This window comes from Herpailurus yagouaroundi, unplaced genomic scaffold, assembly GCF_014898765.1.
Source record: "Herpailurus yagouaroundi ecotype Mexico unplaced genomic scaffold, PumYag 197, whole genome shotgun sequence".
Classification (NCBI taxonomy): Eukaryota; Metazoa; Chordata; class Mammalia; order Carnivora; family Felidae; genus Herpailurus; species Herpailurus yagouaroundi.
The window spans coordinates 17911937-17930504 of record NW_024412428.1 but is presented as its reverse complement, the minus strand read 5'-3'; the positions used below and the strand labels follow the sequence as shown (position 1 = coordinate 17930504).

The following is an 18568-nucleotide window of genomic DNA, read 5'->3' as shown; positions in this document are numbered from 1 at the left end:
GGGGGCTCTCCATAGAAGTTAGTTAGTTTTCTTAGTAGCGGAACTGTGGTTAGATCTCAGGTACAAGTGCTGGAGCACAAAGATGACTAAAATGTAATCCTGATTGAGAGATTGTTTGAAGTTTGTTGGGGGGTGAGGACAATATGTGGATGAGTAAGATTAAAATGAAGAATGATGCATCCCATTAAAATTATGAATAGGGGAGAGCCAGTGGCCCATTGTGCCTGCGATAGGGGTGAGGATAATGAGGAAGGGCTTTTAGATCAGACAGGCTGGAGCTCAGATGCGAAATACGAGTATGTGTTAATGAGGCCAATGGATGAGAAAGGCAGGAGGGTACGCCCTCTCCTCCTGCTTAAGCAAGTAGCTATCACAGAGGGGCCTGGTGGCACAGACCTGGAACATTGCCTACGTGTCCCCCATCAGGCACTTTTTTACATCCCCAAGCTGCCGTCTCACTTTAGTTTTCTGAGGGTGGGGGGATATTACCCTGTGCAGATGTAACAGGGAGCAGAGCAGTCATCCAAAAGTATTCAAGTTCTGCAGTTAGATGGTTTATGGGGGCATGCAGAGGAGACACTGTGCGAGCTCAGCTTCTTCCAGGACCCCGTTCAACGGAGACTAACTCTGCAAGGTGGATAGACAGACTCCTGCTTCCTGCCCTTGCTTGCACCAACGTGGGGGGAGGGGTGACATGGGGAGTTAACCCTGGGAAAGTGGGCTCCTTGTGCAGACGTAGGAAGAAGGATCCTTACCACTTGTTAAGTGGTAATTAATTGTCCCCATTTCTCTGACCTGCCCTTTCCTTCCCTCAGTGAGTCCTGCTGATGCTCGCTGACTGTAGGTAGCATGTGGGTCACCCACCAGAATGAAACACCATTTCTCTTCATCCTATCCTTCTAGGACTGGAAGGACCTAACTCAGTTTTGCACGTAGTACATGCTCAGTAAATGCTAGTTGAAAGAAACTGTGATTTCTTATACAAATGGAGGCACTACGCAGAATGTATTTGGATTACAAGTCACACGGAGGCAGAATCCACACCCAGGCTGCTCATTGGCATATGCCTGGGCCAGCCCAAGGCATGGCGCTTGCTTGGTGCACAGTAGATGTCAAATATATTTTAGTCATTAACACAGAGTTTCAGAGTCATCTCTAACCATTTTGCCTCCATTTTAATGAGTTACCAGCTCTTCTAGACTGTGCCCATAAATACTCTCACATTTGTCTCTCACATTCCTACTGCTACTTTAATTCAAGCCCTGGTTATTATTTGTGTAAAGTGTTACAAAAACCTTTTATCCAGTCTCCTGGTCTCCCTGTTTGCAGTGTCACATCCCCCCTTGCTACTCCCAAGCCTACTTTTAAAAAATATGACCTGATCATATCTCATCTCATCATCTAGGTGAGTGTGTGTGTGTGTGTGTGTGTGTGTGTGTGTGTGTGTATTCCTCAGCCTGGAAATATGTCCCTTCACAATGTATTCCACATCGAACTCTCAAGACATTATCTCCTTCTGCCATTGCTGACTTGGAAGTACCCCATGCAGCTCCATGAAGATTCCATGTTTTTTAGCTTCATGAACTTGCCTGTGTCATTCCCCGCTTCCGGAATGCCTATCTGTTACTCAGTGCTCATTTTGAATGCTACCTTGCCTTACCCAGAGGCAGAGGGATTGAAATGTTAGAGCTGCAAGGGCCCTTGGAATATTCTACTGCTACTGCTAGGTGGAAACTGAACCCTAGGAAGGTGACTAGGCTGATGTGAGCTCAACTTTAAAGCCAGGATTCAGGGGCGCCTGGGTGGCTCGGTCAGTTAAGCGTCTGACTTCGGCTCAGGTCATGATCTCACGGCCCGTGAGTTCGAGCCCCGCGTCGGGCTCTGGGCTGACGGCTCAGAGCCTGGAGCCTGTTTCAGATTCTGTGTCTCCCTCTCTCTCTGCCCCTCCCCTGTTCATGCTCTGTCTCTCTCTGTCTCAAAAAAAAAAAATAAACGTTAAAAAAATAGAATTAATTAAAAAAAAAAAAAGAATTAATTATAAAGCCAGGATTCAAAAAGATCTCCTGGCTCTTAATTCACTACTGTTTCTATGCAGTCAGTGTCCTTCATAAACCTTAAATAACTTCTCTTATGACACCATTTACATTCCATCTTGCTTTACAGTTTCTTGTAGTTGTCTGGATTTGTAGGTGTGAGGGCAGAGACTATGTCTTAATCATCTTAGTATATTCCACAGCACTTAGCACATGGCTTACTCATGGTAGGTGCTTTCTCTGTGGACTAAACATGAATAAATGGATGGCGGGGTGGATGAGTGGATGGAAGGGTGGATGGGTAGATGGATGGGTGGATGGAAGGGCAGATGGAAGGACGGATGACAGGTGCGTGAATGGATAGATGGGTGGATAGATGGACGGATGCAGGCACGGATGAACAATTGGATAATTATCAATGTAGCACTTCTCCAGGAATGTGCTCAGATATTCTAATAGCCCCATGGCAGACTTTATCTGCAAATGTATGCGTTGTTCGGCACAGCTGCAGGTGTGGCCTACTCATTTTCTGATGTGATGAGGAAAAGATTACGGGAGGAGGCTGGGTGAGGGATATACCCTTCCAGGTGTGTGTAATAACAAGAACAGGAGTCTTCATTTGTTCCAGACCCTGTGTTAAGCACTCTGTGTACATTATCACATTTAATCCTTACAGCAACTTTATGAAGCAAGTGTCCTTATTATCCTCAATTTACAGGCACTGAATGAGGTTGAACAACTTGTCAAGGAAATTGCAGAGCTAGGATTTGCGCCTGGCATTAATGGACTCGGAAACGGGGGCTCTTACCCGCTACACAGAGGCAGAAATATCAGGGGGGCAGTTGGGTGCAAGGCCTTGGGAATCAGAACTGCTATGTTTGAACCAAGTCAGGCCACTAATTTCCTGAGCAGGCAAATCACTTAATTTGGCTTCTCAGTTTACTCTATGGTTTAATGGAAGTAATAGAATCTTCTTAGCAGGAGTGCTGTGAAAATTAATGACTGCATAAAAAGTGGTTTAAGATAAAGATTCTCGGGCGCCTGGGTGGCGCAGTCGATTAAGCGTCCGACTTCAGCCAGGTCACGATCTCGCGGTCCGTGAGTTCGAGCCCCGCGTCGGGCTCTGGGCTGATGGCTCAGAGCTTGGAGCCTGTTTCAGATTCTGTGTCTCTCTCTCTCTGCCCCTCCCCCGTTCATGCTCTGTCTCTCTCTGTCCCAAAAATAAATAAAAAACGTTGAAAAAAAATTAAAAAAAAAAAGATAAAGATTCTCAGATAAAAGGAGCCGGAGGGCAGGAGTTTGGAGTGCCATGAGGAGAAGAGTGGTGGGGGGCGGGGGGGGGGTGCTCCTTACTCTTTGCCTTGGACTGGTTTGCGACTGGGGACTGTGTGTGTAAAAACGTCAGCTTCAAATCGATTTGCATGGACGGGGTGTTCTGGGGAAGTAGAACCTGGTAAATACTTTCTGGATTCCATTTTTACACATTTATGAAACATTGCTTTTAGCATTATATTATTTAAAAGAGAACTACCGTTACGAATTAATAAGGGTGGTGATTATCTGCCACTGGGGAACTGGGGGCAAGAGTATACACTTTCAATGGCCTTGATCTCTGAGTCAGCCTGGCTTCTCCACGGGCAAACTCAGATGCCACATTCCTGTCCTTGGTCTGCTTGTGCTCAGCCATGGACACGGGCAGAGGATGGGCAAACAGCAGCACTTTATGTCACCACATCCTCTCCTTTCGCCTCCTCTCCTCTCCAGATGGGAGTGAATGGCATGATTTCCGTAGGTAGGATTCCTGCTCCTGGATTTTGTCACTCTTCATCAGATGGTCCACAACCACCACACGTGCCCTATTGGATGACTGAACAAAGGTCCCCAACCTCTTCTGTCCCAGCCGGGTAGCCCTGTCTATTCACATATCCTTTCTCATCCATCTGTCCATTCACCAAATATTTATGGAACCTTAGCTCTGTGCCAGATGCTGTTCTAACACTGGGGACAGAGCAGATGTGATCTCTACTCTGTGGAGAGATTCACCATCAAATAATCACCCGGCAAGATAATTAACCTGTGATGAGAGGTGACAAATGGATGAGGAAGAGTAAGGGGAGGTGGAAAAGCCTATGACAAAAAAGCATGACCCTTTGGAGTGGGGTCCAGGGAGTCTCCCTGAGGAGGTGATTTGGAGCTGGAGCTGAGCAGGGTTTAGAGTGTGCAGACACCAGGTGTATGGGTTGCTGAGATGCGTAGGAGCAGGAGGCAAATGGCACAGCCCCGACCTCAGGGTGCTTTCCTTCTGGGCAGGGAGATGGACAAACACACCAGCAGTGACTCAGAGGGGGGCAAGTGCTGGTGGTGGGAGTGTGTGAGTTGGAGGGCAAGTGGGGAGCCCCTCCCCAGTATGACTCCAGAGGAAGTTGATGCTGTGCCGGGAGTCAGAGCCGCTCTGGGCCATGAGTGGAGTCAGCAGATGAATTCCAGGTGAGGGGGCTGAGGGCATCTTAGGAAGACAGAACACCTTGTGCCAAAGCTCAGAGAAAGCACAGATAACTTTTCAGATCTGGAGAGCAGGGACATGTTGGGAAGATGAGACTAGAGAAAGGATGAAGTCTGGTAAGGAAGGGCCGGCCGTGTGACTTACACTAAGGGATTTGAACTTGAAGGAGAAACCTCTGGGTGGAGAAATGTTGGAGGGGGTCTAGCCAGGGGACCAGATTTTCGTCAGAGGGTCCTCCCGGGGCAGGAGTGGGACGGGCGGGAGGACAGGAAGCTAGTGCAGAGAACAGCAAGAGCATGGATAGGATAGGAGGGGCATTTGAGAGTGAACTTGGGAGGGTACAGGAGGACAGTCAAGGAGCCATTCTTTACCGTGTTCTCCAGGAAGTGACCCTTTGCAGTAACGAGTCCCTGAACGATGAGTTCCTTGAGCGACTGCACTTCTCTCCACTCTCTGGGACTCCCCCTGCACTGAACGATTGTGAGGAACCCAGCAGGAGAGACTCCTGATAGATTTGTTTGGGCTTTCCAAACATCTTCGACCATGGGGCCATTTCCACGTTTAGAGTGGAAACTAAAAGAGTGGCATTAATTAGAAGCTGAGCATATCGATTCTGACTTAAAATCATTCGGCAGTTTATGGACGAAGCTTGGGTTCCTTGCCTTACACCTCCAAGGCCTTTCTTGACCCAGTTTTTGTCAGAGCACACTCTGGGAGAACGGGTCCAGGACGACTCCTTCTGTAGATCTTCTCCTAGAGAAGTGTCTTCCCAAGTCCTCTGCCCATTTCCTTTGGTTAGATTGCTCTCTATTCTTGAGTGGTGGGAGTTCTTTATACACTTTGGATCTTAATCCCCCATCAAATATATGTGTGGAAAGTGGTCTGTGTGTCGAGATCAGAGGAGTATGTGAAGACTCACAGGGAAGAGAGTTCCGGGGGGGGGGGGGTGGAGAGCACACACACGCCATGTTGGCGGGATCCCCTCTGCATGTCCTGGAGCTGTCAGAAGTCCGGTGTGACTGGGGCACAGTGTGCACATGCAGGGGTGGGGCCGGGAGGGGTGACAAGGGGAGCTCAGGGAGTTGGCATGGCCTTCCCATCCTGGTCTCAAGCCGGTGCTTTGGATTCAGCTGGATCCTTCTAAATAGTCACTTGTTTCATGGAACCTTCTGCGAGGCTTGCACTGGGAGGGTGGAGCTGGGAGCTGAAGCTCAGGCCTCCTGGCTGTGACAAGCCTCCTCTGGAGGGCGGACAGTGCCTGGGACCATGAGCACCTGTAGACAGGCAGCTCTGGGCAGTGTTGCCTCAAGCCCTGGCCTCTGTGCCTGCTCGATCCATCTGGAGCCCAGAACGAAGGGCTATTTATGCCCTGAGTGAAAGTTCAGATGACAGGTTTTATGTAGGTGTTTGGGCCACAGTCCACGTGGCCTCTCCTAGATCTGAGGCGCCTGTCGTCCGGGTGCTTTGCTGGATGTCCATCCAGGCCGAGTGGGCACTTTCTGTCGTCTTTCCCCAGGGGCCGCCCCACACAAAAGCATGTGTCCGTTCTGCAGGGCCAGTGGCTCTCTCCGACGCGATGCTGTCGGCCAGGACGTTTCAGGTAAAAAACAACTAAGACCTTAATGAGCGCCTCGGCAATTCTCCCCGTCCGTCTCCGAGCGCGTCAGCTCACTGTTGCTGTGGTGATTCATCTGTGTGGAACATGAGGCTTTAGTCGCCCTGATGATGCATTTTACATGAATGCAGCCCTAGTTGACAGATAGAAATCCCCCTGCTTCAATGGAAGCACAGCCCGTAATGCAGCTAGTAACTGGTAGGTTTGCATTTTAACCTCCTGTGTTCTTCAGGAAAAAAAAGAAAGGAAAAGAAAAGAGAATCCTACCCTGAGTGACTATGACTCTGAAATCTGACAACATTCGACGGATGTTAAATCATCCTTCCCGGGTGTGCTTCCCGGTACGGAGACCGTCACGTAGTAGGGACCCAGGAAATGCCAAGTCCCTCCTCCTCCCTGAATGACTGGAAAGGAGTCCAGGCCTTTGGGCTGGATCCTGGAGGATAATGGGTTGGATACAACCGACAGGATTTGAGAAAGGAAGTGCTGTGTTCTCTTGTGTTGGAAGACATCGCTCGCTGCACGATTCTCTCTCCGCACAGGTATCGAGTACTGAGATCAGGTGGTGTCACCCTTGGTGTTGCAGGGCGAGAATGACAGCTCTCTCTTTGTAGCAGTTGGCAAGGAAACTTTGCCTGTTTCAGAGGCTGCCTGTGGCCTGCTGAGCTCCACTTGCTGCACGGAAGCCGATGCGGTGGATGTTTCTCCAATGTTCCCCAGGGCCCACGTGAAACTGCACGTTCCAGGGTGCTCCCCGCTCTGCCCCAGAGCTCTGATTTGGAACGTCCACGGCAGGATCCCAAGCTTCAGGAAATACTGGGCCTAAGCTTTGCAGTGGAAGGTGGCTCTCTGCAGGTTCACGAGCCTGAGACTAAGAGATAACAGCCTGTGGCCGGGAACAAAAAGAGCTGATGACAGACAGCGGCGAAAAGCATGCCGCTTGTCACGGCCACGCACTGGCCGTTTGCACAATGCTCTGGGAGCCAAACGTGCTAAGTGCTTTTCGTTTCTTCAGCGCCTACTAGGTGCCAGTCCCTGTGCTACGTGCTAGGAATGCAGAAATGAATGAGCGGTAGCTCTTGGAGTGCCTGGCTGGCTCAGTTGGAAGAACATGTGACCCTCGATCTCAGGGTTGTGAGTTTGAGCCCCACGTTGGGTGTAGAGATTTCTCCAAAAAAAAAAAAATAGCTCCCGCCTCATGGAATTCCTCGGCCAGTGTGTTTGGGCGAGTGGACATACACAGACCTATTGCAATATATTAAGATTGATGTTACAATATTGTACTACGCATCCAGTTGCAAGAGTCATGGAATGAAAATTATCATTGCCATTTATTGAGCACGTACTATGGGCTGGGCTTTGTCTTACGTAAATTAAGTAAATTCATCCCACCAACCATACGAGGCAGTTTAGGAAAGAGGTCTAGGCTGTTCAAATAGTTTGCACAAGGCTGCCCAGTTAATAAATAGCAGAGCCAGATGGTAGTGGCCAAAGTCCATGTTCCAAAGAGCTATCTTGTAAAGTCCGGAGAGAAGAAGCCTGTTATTTGCTGAAAACCTACTGTGCGTGGGCTCACTGAATTGAATATTCACGACACTTCTGAGGGTGGCCAGAGCTCTGTGGGGAGAGACACTACAAGTGCACGTAACACACAGGCAAGGCACGCTTGTCTAGATGCCACATCACATCTCCTAGCCAGAGCCTGCACGGAGGACACAGGTGTGCTGGGATGTTGGTTCCCTTAACCTTGCTGGTAGCTGGGCAGGGTCTTGTCACCTTATGCTGTGGCTCCCTGTCAGTTTTACACCAGTGGGCTCACAATATGGGGTGTAGACTGCTCTGGTCTGTTTCCTTGCCCCACAGAAGCAACTGATGCTGTGTAGATGGGAGTTCTTTCAGCCTGAGGCGACCGGGGATTGCAGTTTGCATTTCCATCCTCTGACCACTTGGGATGTGAACTAGCTGCCTACCAGTCCCCAGCCTTTGGGTCAACTCAGTCAGGTTGGTAGGCGGGTGCTGGGAGAAAGCACCCATGTGCTGGAACAGGAGTGAGAGCCTTCAGTCCCTCACGGTCCATTTGCCGTCCCACTGACTCACTCTGCACACATTTTATCTGTTGGGGTTTCGGTTGAAGACACCCGTCTTCACTTCCTCTCCTAAAAACGGTCATGTCTTGTGTTCCAAGAAGCATGGCTGCTCCAGCATTAGCCACGTGTCACGGGTGGTTCCTGGCACCTCAACGTGAAGATGGGTTGCCATCTTTAGAGACATCAGCGATAGGTCCTTTATCAACATGCAATTTCTATATGCTTCTTTATAAGTTACTACTTGGAGTCCATTATATTTAAAAAAAAAAAAAACACTTTCTTCTACTTGGTTCATTAAAAACAGGAAGCCAAAGGTATGAACACTCTTCCTGTGAATCAACAGAGAAACCTTTCTCATCTGCGCTCATGAATCTGCAGCCTGGGGCCGCTAGATTTGCTACTAGAAGAAAGGAAGGTTGCAAGCTGGACCCTGGGGTATTAGGCAGGCAGGAATGGGGTGTGGGACAGCTGTGCCCATTGACCTTACAAGCTAAGCCTGGGAGGCACTAAATAGAGAGTCACACACTGTGAGCTGGAGCGGCAGGGGGGCGGAAGCCAGGGCAGGGACAGGCAGCTTCATTCCAGGGGTGTTATAAATAAGGTGACAGGCGAGTGCTGACGAGCAGCTGATGCCCTTTAGTAGCAGTCAAACTTGAATGACAGTCCTGGGCCTTCAAGGAGCTAGTGAGAAGGGGCTGGGGGTGTGGTGGGTATAGGGGGCAGGGCTCATGTCAACACCTTATGCTGGATCAAACACACACACACACACACACACACACACACACACACACACACTATTGTGACACACACTTCTTTGGCCTTGCTGATTCCAACCAGCACTGAGTCACGGGTCCCTAGTTTGTGATGAGCAATACATATTTCAATATTAACCAATGAGTCACGAGTATCAATGACCAGGGACTGGTACGGTTTCAAGTCATCCCATGATGGCACTGGGGTTGAGAGACCGCGCTTTCTTGGCTGTCGAGGTGGCTGATGGCCAGAGAAGAGCCATTTGGCACCTCCTGTCCAGACAGGCCGGTTGGTGCGCCTTGGGTAACGCCTACCTCCTGCTTCTTCCCAGGGAAGAGGTAGGCTGAGTGAGATCATGTGCAGGGAATGTTTGAAGATCTGGAAACAAAAGGCCCTCTTTCTGTAGGAGCTATTCTGCTACTACTCCTGTGTCCAAAATAAATAGGCTTTTGTGCAGCTGTTGCTGGGTGCTGAGAAAGCAAGAGAGCATCTGTGCCCAGACTTGTCTAATGGCTCTCACCCTCCACCAGCTTCCACCTGGAACCTGTGCTCATATCAGGCTTTGAGCTTCCCCACGAGCATCTCTTTTGTTCCTGTTTATCTGTTGAACTTCATTTCTGTAGAACCAAGGCTTAGGTACCAGTTCTCCTCAGCATCACCAGCTCCTATGCTCTGAGTCAGCTATCTGCGGGGTGGGGGTGGGGGGGTGGGTGCGGGGACAGGACAGCCAGTCCTTCTCTGCTGTTGCCATCCGTGTCCATTGGCCTCGTCCATCTCTTCATTCGTTCGGCAAGATTGTACCGAGTGCCTATTGCGTGCCGTGCGCTGTGGGATGAGTTGGGGATACAGAAACGAAAGCGTACGATCTGTGGCCAGGACTTGCTTCAAGACCATTTGGAGAAAATGGCAATAATCTAATCAGTATGTCCAACAGATACGGGTGAACAAATAGTAAATGTGACTGGAAGTGGGATGCCATACCCTAGGAGACACTCAGGCGGGTAGCTTGGTTCATTTGTTGCCAGATCTCATGACTACACTGAATCCCAAACTCCCCTTCTGTGACCTTCAGTGATTAGTCCAGGTTTCTCCCTCTGCAGCCGCACAGAGCAAATTTTCCTCCTCTTCCGTAATGATGGAGTCCTGGACACGAAAACTTCTCGTCCGAGGCTAAAAGTCTCGTGCCATTGGATCTAGACCTGTCGCCGTTTTAATTGCTGTCTTCTGGGTATATTCCACTTTCTTAGCATCTTTATTGAAGTGGGAAAATGAGAACCCAATACAATATTCTGGGTGTAGCTGGACAGAAAAGTGAGAAAGGCAAATAAGTGAGGAGTAACGAATAGACTAAAATAAAAAGGAGCCTGACAGAGTGTGTGTGTGTGTGTGTGTGTGTGTGTGTGTGTGTGTGTGAGAGAGAGAGAGAGAGAGAGAGAGAGAGAGAGAGAGGAAGAGAGAGAGAGAGGGAGAGAGAGATGCATGGATAGAGAAAAAGAATATATTTTTATTTTTAATTTCACATGATGAAAAATCACTTCAAAGACTTTTTAGTATACATACCATCACTGATTTTGGCCGTCTTAGATGATAACTTATAGTTCCATTCTCTGGTATGTTGATGCTGAAGTCCAGTTAAGAAAGTTTGATGAAAAGATCTGATCTGCCTCACTGGGCCAGTACTATGGCTATCCAGCCCTCAAGTCACTCTTGATTTTTATCTGACCTTCCGCTATCAGCCGTGGCCTGGGTGACCCTCGATTTCTAAGTAACTTCCTAATCTAGTTGTACACTTGCCTTTCTCTCTGTGTCAGCGCAAGCAGCAACCAAACCTTGCCCTCATGGGGACTCCCCTGGAGAAGGCTGGCTCGAACTACTCCGGGGTGGCCGACTGCCTCCCAGTCTCTATGACTAATGCACAGCCTGAGGGGTCCAAGCCTGTGCAACCACACATTGTACCTGGACATGGATGGCCCGTGACGTCTGTCTCTACAGCACAACCCAAAAATCCTGGTTCTAGTTTGACTTGGGAAAGTCTGTCACTGTGTCAGAATCCACCTGTTAGGGGTATAGTAGTTTGGTGCCTGGCATCTATTCCAACTGTGTATCTCCCAGAATCCTTTGCAGTTAGGCTTATGGATACAAAGCAGAGAGAGTTTCCCAATAAGATGCACCCCTGCCAGATTTGAAAAGGGAAAATGTGATAAAAAGTGAGATTTCTGCAACTTTGGCTACTGTTTCTGGCCAGCAAGAACTTAAAGATGCTGTGTTTTTCGGTAGCAAAATTCTATTGTATGGTCACCAGCCTCCTGTCAGTAGAAAGGCAATCGTAGCGGCATGCCTATACTTTCCAGATCCCACAGCTCTGTTCTGGAGCTCAGCTGTTCCTGTGGCAGCCTGCCAACTCTCTGCCTTCTATTTGGGGTGGAGGGGGCTCCCCTCGTGGGCCAGGTTGGCCGCACAGTACTGGGAGCCATTCTCAGAGATCCAACTCCCAGCCTATCCCTCCAGCCCTTCCAACAATCTTGTAAGTCTTAAATCCCTTGTATTCCCTGTGCTAAATCCCCTTCTCTTTAAAATAACGAGAGTAATGGGGCGCCTGGGTGGCGCAGTCGGTTGAGCGTCCGACTTCAGCCAGGTCACCATCTCGCGGTCTGTGAGTTCGAGCCCCGCGTCAGGCTCTGGGCTGATGGCTCAGAGCCTGGAGCCTGTTTCCGATTCTGTGTCTCCCTCTCTCTCTGCCCCTCCCCCGTTCATGCTCTGTCTCTCTCTGTCCCCCCCAAAAAAAATAAACATTGAAAAAAAAAATTAAAAAAAAAAAATAACGAGAGTACTTTCTGTTTCCTAAAACCGAGCTTTGAGAGGTGCATTTATCAAAGGTAGTCTGAAAGGTGATTTCAGCCCTTTTACCTTAGTGAAAAAGCATCTTGTGAGGTTGGTCTCTTTAGAGCCTTAAACTAGAACTTGAGTTTTAGTTCTGTGTCTGTTGTGCATTTGACCTTGAACAACCACTTAACTCAGCTCTCAAGTCCTTTCCTTATCTATCAAATTAGGCAAATAATACCAGCTTTGCATATGTGAGCATAAATGGAGAGAATAAATGTGCAAATGGGGTTCAAGCAATGAAGTGACTGCTGTCTTTTGTCCTCGGTCATTATGATATAGTCCGTGATAAACCCAATCTCTTCCGTTCACAAAGTTTCAATTAGGAAATGTCTATTCATCAAAAAGCGAGAAATAATATCAAATGTCCTGTCACACATTTTGTTTAGATTCCCTATGGCTGTTTTCCAACCAGATGCCCTGAGACCCTGGACAGAGAGTCAACATCTCTGCAATAATTTTTAAATGAATAAGTGGAAAGTTGGTGAAATCGGGGACCTTTCAAAGTCAGATGACTATGAAGAGGGATAAGAGTGTTATCTAGCATGTGAACTCAGTGGTTTACAAAAAAAAAAAAAAGTCCTATGGAAAAAGAAGATAAAGTCAAATAACACCTTGTTGATGGCAGACCATTGACCCCCCTTCTAATATCGCTTGAAGATCTGCCTTGTGCAAGGCTTTCTGCTAGTCATTGGGTCTTATGCTAGCTGTTAAAAGAAGTACACTGGGGAAAATTTTACTGTATGTAAATTATATATCAGTTAACCAGACGAGATGCAGAAGTAAATATGAGTTACTTACTTGCCATGCCTAGCAAAGCCTGTTTGAGGTATGTAACAGACCCCTGCACAGCACGATGTAACTCACTCTTCCGTGCAGAGAATTGCTCCTTGACACATGCCTGCCCTCACCCTACTGTCCCCTCTCATGGGAATCTCTGCCCCTCTCTGGCTACCTGATTCTCAACACCTTTAGGGCCCTGCTCACAGGCAACCTACTCTGAGAAGGTTTTCTTGATTTTCAAAGTCTAAATGAATCCTTCCCTGCTGCCTTTCTCATTGACATATGTTACCTCTAGTATGCCTCATCTTTGTGTCTGTTATGAATTGTTTGTGTTATTTGGTTACTTTTTAGTTACTTAGGTAGATAAGCATGAAATATTTATGTATTTTAGTCCATGGAGGCTGGTGCAGCATGGCACTGGTAGGGAACAAAGTTTGTTGAATTCGATCCTGAATGGATCCTTCATACGTTTCCCTGAATTGAATGGTTGAGGGAAGATAACTGTGGAGAGGATGCTGGTGAGGTCTTAGCGAGAACCGTGCTCCCTGTCGCCATCTTTCCTATTATTTCCTGTCTTTTTCCTAGCTTCTACCTGTCTACTCTCACCACATGAGCAAGCGTATGCCCATCTTCCCAGAAGCAGATCATGTTCTATAGCAGGCAAAGGGTATTAGGATCACAAGAAATCATGTCACCTTTTGGGCTTCAAGTTTAATGCTTTCTAGTCCCAGGTACATGAAATTTCAGGGAGGAAAAAGTGTAAAATTTATTTAAATTCCAACTAAATGCACTCAGGGAAGGGCATAGGTGTATTCTGTAAGCAGTTGCTCTGTGCTCGTTGTCAAATTACTATTTCAGGTGACGTATGAATGCCCTCAAATTCAAGAAGAGGTTGAGAAAAACAACAAGGAGACAGGGAAAAGAGACATTTAACAAAGTATAGACGATTTGCAGCCACTTGCATGACGAAGTGAAATGTGAAAAGTCATTTAGAAAAAAATTAGTGCTGTTAATGGAAATGCCATACATACATTTGTATAGAGTTGCAAAGTGTCTAATTTTTTACATTTATTGTCTCACAGACCTCACAGTAACCCTGTGTGGCAGATAGGGCACATGTTTGTACATGAAGAAATGGATTTAGTCCAATTACATGTCTCTTTGACCTCTTTGAACATACCAAATTTCATTGTAAGTAATTTAGAGAAATACGCCTATTGGCAAAATTTTAGCTGCCATTTTGTTTTAAGATGTCAGACTACACCACTAATGAGCTTAATTCCCATTAGTAGCTTACTAGTTAGGGTCAGAGTCAGCTAATGTTATCCTGGGGCAGACAGAAAAACAAGGTGTTTTTCTGTGAAATGAGCACTTTGCTCATATGGGTTACAATGTTGGCATGGTCTTGTTTATTAAGATCAAAGTCTGTACAAAGCGAAAGATGCTAAACATTTGATTCCAGGCATCTGTCTTTCTCTCTTCCATGTAATGTGTATCCACACTCAATCAACACAGAGCCGAAAGAACATCGGGGGCAGATATGAAATGCTCTGCATTGGTGACAGGTGAGTGAGGCTGTCTACTTTCAACCCTCTGTCCAGTTGATGTGATGCCAGTGAGAAATCAGCCAGAACATGTGATCTGAAGAAAGAAATTAGAAGACCTCTCTCTCTCTTTTTTTTTGTTTTATTTTTTTATTCGTATTTTTATTTTATTTGAGAGAGAGAGAGAGAGAGAGAGAGAGAAAGAGAGAGAGAGAGAGAGCGTACATGAGCCATTGGGGGATGGGGCAGAGGGAAAGAGAGAGAGAATCCCAAGCAGGCTTCATGCTCATTTCAGAGCCTGATGCAGGGCTCAACCCCACAACCCTGGGCCCATCACCTGAGCCGAAATCAAGCGTTGGATGCTCAACTGACTGAGCCACCCATGCTCCCCAACTCTCTTTTGTTTTAAATAGAGGCACGGGAAATAGTAAAATGTTTAAAATGTAGCAGGCTTAAAAAAATGTAGTAGATGTTTTTCAAGTTAGATATTCATTTACTTAGCTAAGAGGTAGGACTGCTGTCCCCTGGGGACACAGAGATAGAGACGGCATGGTTTTCATCCTTGTGCAGCTCAGTAGTTAATGGGGAAGATGAACCTGCAAACAGAAACAATTCAATATGAATGTTTATAAGGGTGTGGGGTGGGAGCAATGACCTATTTGAGGGAAGGTTGTTGGGAGAAGGTGACACCGGAGAGTTCAGAAGCTAGTTTCAGTCGGTGGAGAGAGGGAAAATGAATCTAGGCAGAGGAAATAGTGTAAGCAAAAGCACAGGGACGTGAGAGGTAGGGATGATTAGCTGAAATGGTTAGTGATTCATAAAACATGTGCAAAAATCCAAATTAAGATGGAGGAGATTACACACGAAAATAAAGAGAATTTCTAAAAGATCTGTTCATACTCAAAAGGTTACCGCTCTGGAGAGCACAGCCCTAAAGTGATGTCTCTCAAACTCTAATGTGCCTAGAATTTGAATAGGGATCTCACCAAAACACAGATTCCGATTAAGTAGATTTGAGATGGGGCCTGAGCTTCTGTGTTTCTAACACGCTCCCAGGTGATGCTGCTGCTGCTGGTCTGCAGACCGCTCTGGGGATACGAATAGCAAGTAGGAGAAGGGCAGTCAGGGTGATAAGCCTGGCACTCGGTTTGAGGCTTGGTGGGAGGGTGTGTGTGTGTGTGTGCCTGTGAGTGTGTGTCTACCATAGTCCGGACCGGGTGCTCTTCAGCAGTGGGCAGCAACCAATGCTTTTAAACAGAGTGATGACAAGATCATATGTATGTTTAGTGACACTGTGAAGAACGGCTAGGAGTGGGTGGGATGGGGCACAAGGATGGGAGGCTGGGAAAGAATCTAGGGACCGGTATTGGGGGCCTGAACTTTCCCAGTGACAGCAGAAAGAGAGAGGATAGGGTGGATTCAAGAGATACGCAGGGGTTAGGACAGACAGGGCATGATGACTGACTGGCTTGAGGGTGTGAGGGAGAGGCAGAAGGAGGAGAGGATAAGGACAGGAGCAGTCACGGAAGAGTAGGGTTTGGTGCTTTCATAACGGGGTATATAATGCAGAGAGAGGAAGTGGTCAGGTTTGGGATGGAAAGGAACCTATAGGTCCCTCAAGCAAAGCTGCTCAGAAGGCAGTTATGATTCAGAACCAAGGCTAAGGAGAGCTGGAGACAGTCCTGAGATGTATGGGTGAAGGTGCACTACTCAGGGAAAGAAGTAGACGAATGAAGCGTTATAAGGGATGGCCCAAGGGTTAGGAGGAGAGCAGCAGGTGGTATTGCAGCGAGTAGAAGCCAAGCGCTTCAAGAAATAGGTCACGTCAACGTCAAACACTGCAGAATGGTCGCATGGTGGAGTTGACCGAGCATTTGTGTTCAAGACGACTTCAGTGAAGGTAGTTCTAGAAGCATTATGGACACAGGGCCACATATTAATAAGGCCAGGAGAGCGTGGTAGGCAGAATAATGGTCTCCCAAAGAATTGCCTGCTCCAGTCCTTGGCACCTGTGAAAATGCTATCTTACTTGGCAAAGAGACTTTGCAGTTGTGACTAAAGTATGGGCCTTGAGTTGGGGAGATTATCCAGATGGGCCCAATGAGTTTTTCATGGGTCACATGAGTTTTTCAAGTAAAGAGGAGGCGGGGCACCTGGGTGGCTCAGTCGGTTAAACGTCCGACTTCAGCTCAGGTCATGATCTCACAGTCTGTGGGTTCGAGCCCCACGTCAGGCTCTGTGCTGACAGCTCGGAGCCTGGAGCCTGCTTCGGATTCCGTGTCTCCCTCTCTCTCTCTGCCCCTCCCCTGCTCATGCTCTGTCTCTCTCTGTCTCAAAAATAAATAAAAACATTAAAAAAAATTGAAAAAAAATAAAAATAAAGTAAAGAGGAGGCAAGATAGTGGTTTGGAGAGACATGGCATGCATGACCACTCAACCCACTGTTGTTGGTTTTGAGGATGGAGGAAAGGGACCATGAGTGAAGGAATATGGTGACCTTCTAGAAGCTGGAAGCCTTTCTCAGTTTACAGCCATGAAGAAAACGGGGACCTCAGGTCTACAACGGCTAGAGATTCTGCCAACAGCCTGAATGAGTAGGAAATGAATTCTCTTCTAGAGCCCCCAAAGGGAATGAAGCCCACTGACACCGTGACTTTTGTCTGCTGAGACCTGTACCAGATTTCTGACCTAGAAAACTGTCTGCGTTTGACAATATGTGATTTCAGGCTGTTTGCTGAATGAAGCTGATTGATAAGTAAGATCACTGTATTTACTGCAGGGATTATAACAACGTCTCCTTCCTTTTGAACTTTCTCAATTTATAAGTAGACTTTATTTTTTAGAGTAGTTTTAAGTTCACAGCCAAATTGGGTAGAAGGTACAGAGATGTCTGATAAATCTCCTCTCCTACTATCTACATAGTAGCTCATAGTAGTTCATTGCTTACAATCGTTGACCCTATGTTGGTATCTATCAGCCAAAGACTATCATTTACTCTAGGGCTCACTCTTGGTCTAATACGTTTTTAACCTGAAAATAGAGAGATTCCACCAGCAGCGTTAGGTACATTGGTTCCCCTGCTGTGGTCACTCCGTAGCCCAGTGCAGCCCACACTGTGACTTAATAGGAATGTGCACATGCGGTCAAAGACACCTTTAGTGTTTCCTGCTCGGTCTCCTTCCACGGCTCCTGCTCAGCAGTCCAGCTATTACAATAAGTGCTTAATGTGTGCTCTAGCATTGTTGTGGTATCATTTAGACGATTGCATGCTGGGCCGACACAAGTCAGAGGCGGTGAACGCATTAAGGGCTCGTCGTTATCAGCTTGCTGGGGATCCAGGCGATGCGATGGTGGTAAACCTCAGACATTCTACGGAGACACAATCCTATCTGTACCCTTTGCTCATCCTGTCTCGTTCCCTCGCGTTCTGTCCCGTATAAATGCTATCTCTGCGTGTTGTTTGAAGCCAGTGTGTAGTCTGGCTGCTTTTCGAGTCTTGCCCACCCCCCGGGAACATAGAAGTGTCAATGGCCAAAGACACTGCCGTTGCCTTTCAGTCAGATAGCGTTTGGGGCGCTGTAGGAATGGCCGTGGGCATTCTTAACCATCTTTTTAAATAATTTATACATTTCAATGTACTTTTAAATTTCGGTATATATTTCAGTTGTTCCAGTTATACTCATTTGGCTTTGGAAGAAAGTTGCTGGAAGCAAGGTGTGCATGTCTTTAATGTATATTAAGTATGCCCTAAACGAAGCATCCAACATCACACCATCAATTTCTTATTAACACTGGTAAAAGTCTATAAATCTAATGGAGCTCTTCTTTTGTTTTTTTCTGTATCCATCCATATTTTTCTTTCCCCTCTCTCTTTTGGAACTATTCGTACTAAGCATTTCTCTATGGTTATGATTCATTTCAATTACTAGATACACCACGGAGTGCTGGGCACTGGGATGACACTAACTGTAGCAGTAATACTTCTAATAATGAACATTAGGCCAGTTCTCTCCGTAGGTGCTCTAGCGGGTCAAACAGGCACCCGCAGGCACCTGTATGGTTGTATGGGGCACACACGTGCTTTCCTCCCCCCTCAGAATGGCACTGAACTCTGCCTATAGCCTTAGCCCCAGAAGAATTCCCTTTATCCCCAAGGGGGTACAATTATGAGAAAAAGGGTGTGAGAGAAGGTCACATTCTGTGAGCTGCTCACCCATCAAGCTACTCTGTGTTGCTGTGTATCCTCCTGTTTCAGCCACCCTGGGTCTCCTTATCCTAGGCAGTGTCTGGGTGAGTTTTTCTTATCATGTACATCTGGCAATACAGGCACTGAACAGTACAGGTAAATCCACAGTGAATTTTTTTGCCTG

At 47.2% G+C, this 18568-nt stretch overlaps 1 long non-coding RNA gene across 1 annotated transcript in view; it reads left to right on the top strand.

The window, feature by feature from the left end:
* LOC121012889 (uncharacterized) overlaps nt 1-18568 on the top strand; it is a 280849-nt gene that overhangs the window by 125139 nt on the left and 137142 nt on the right. The gene's annotated exons all lie outside the window — the stretch shown is intronic.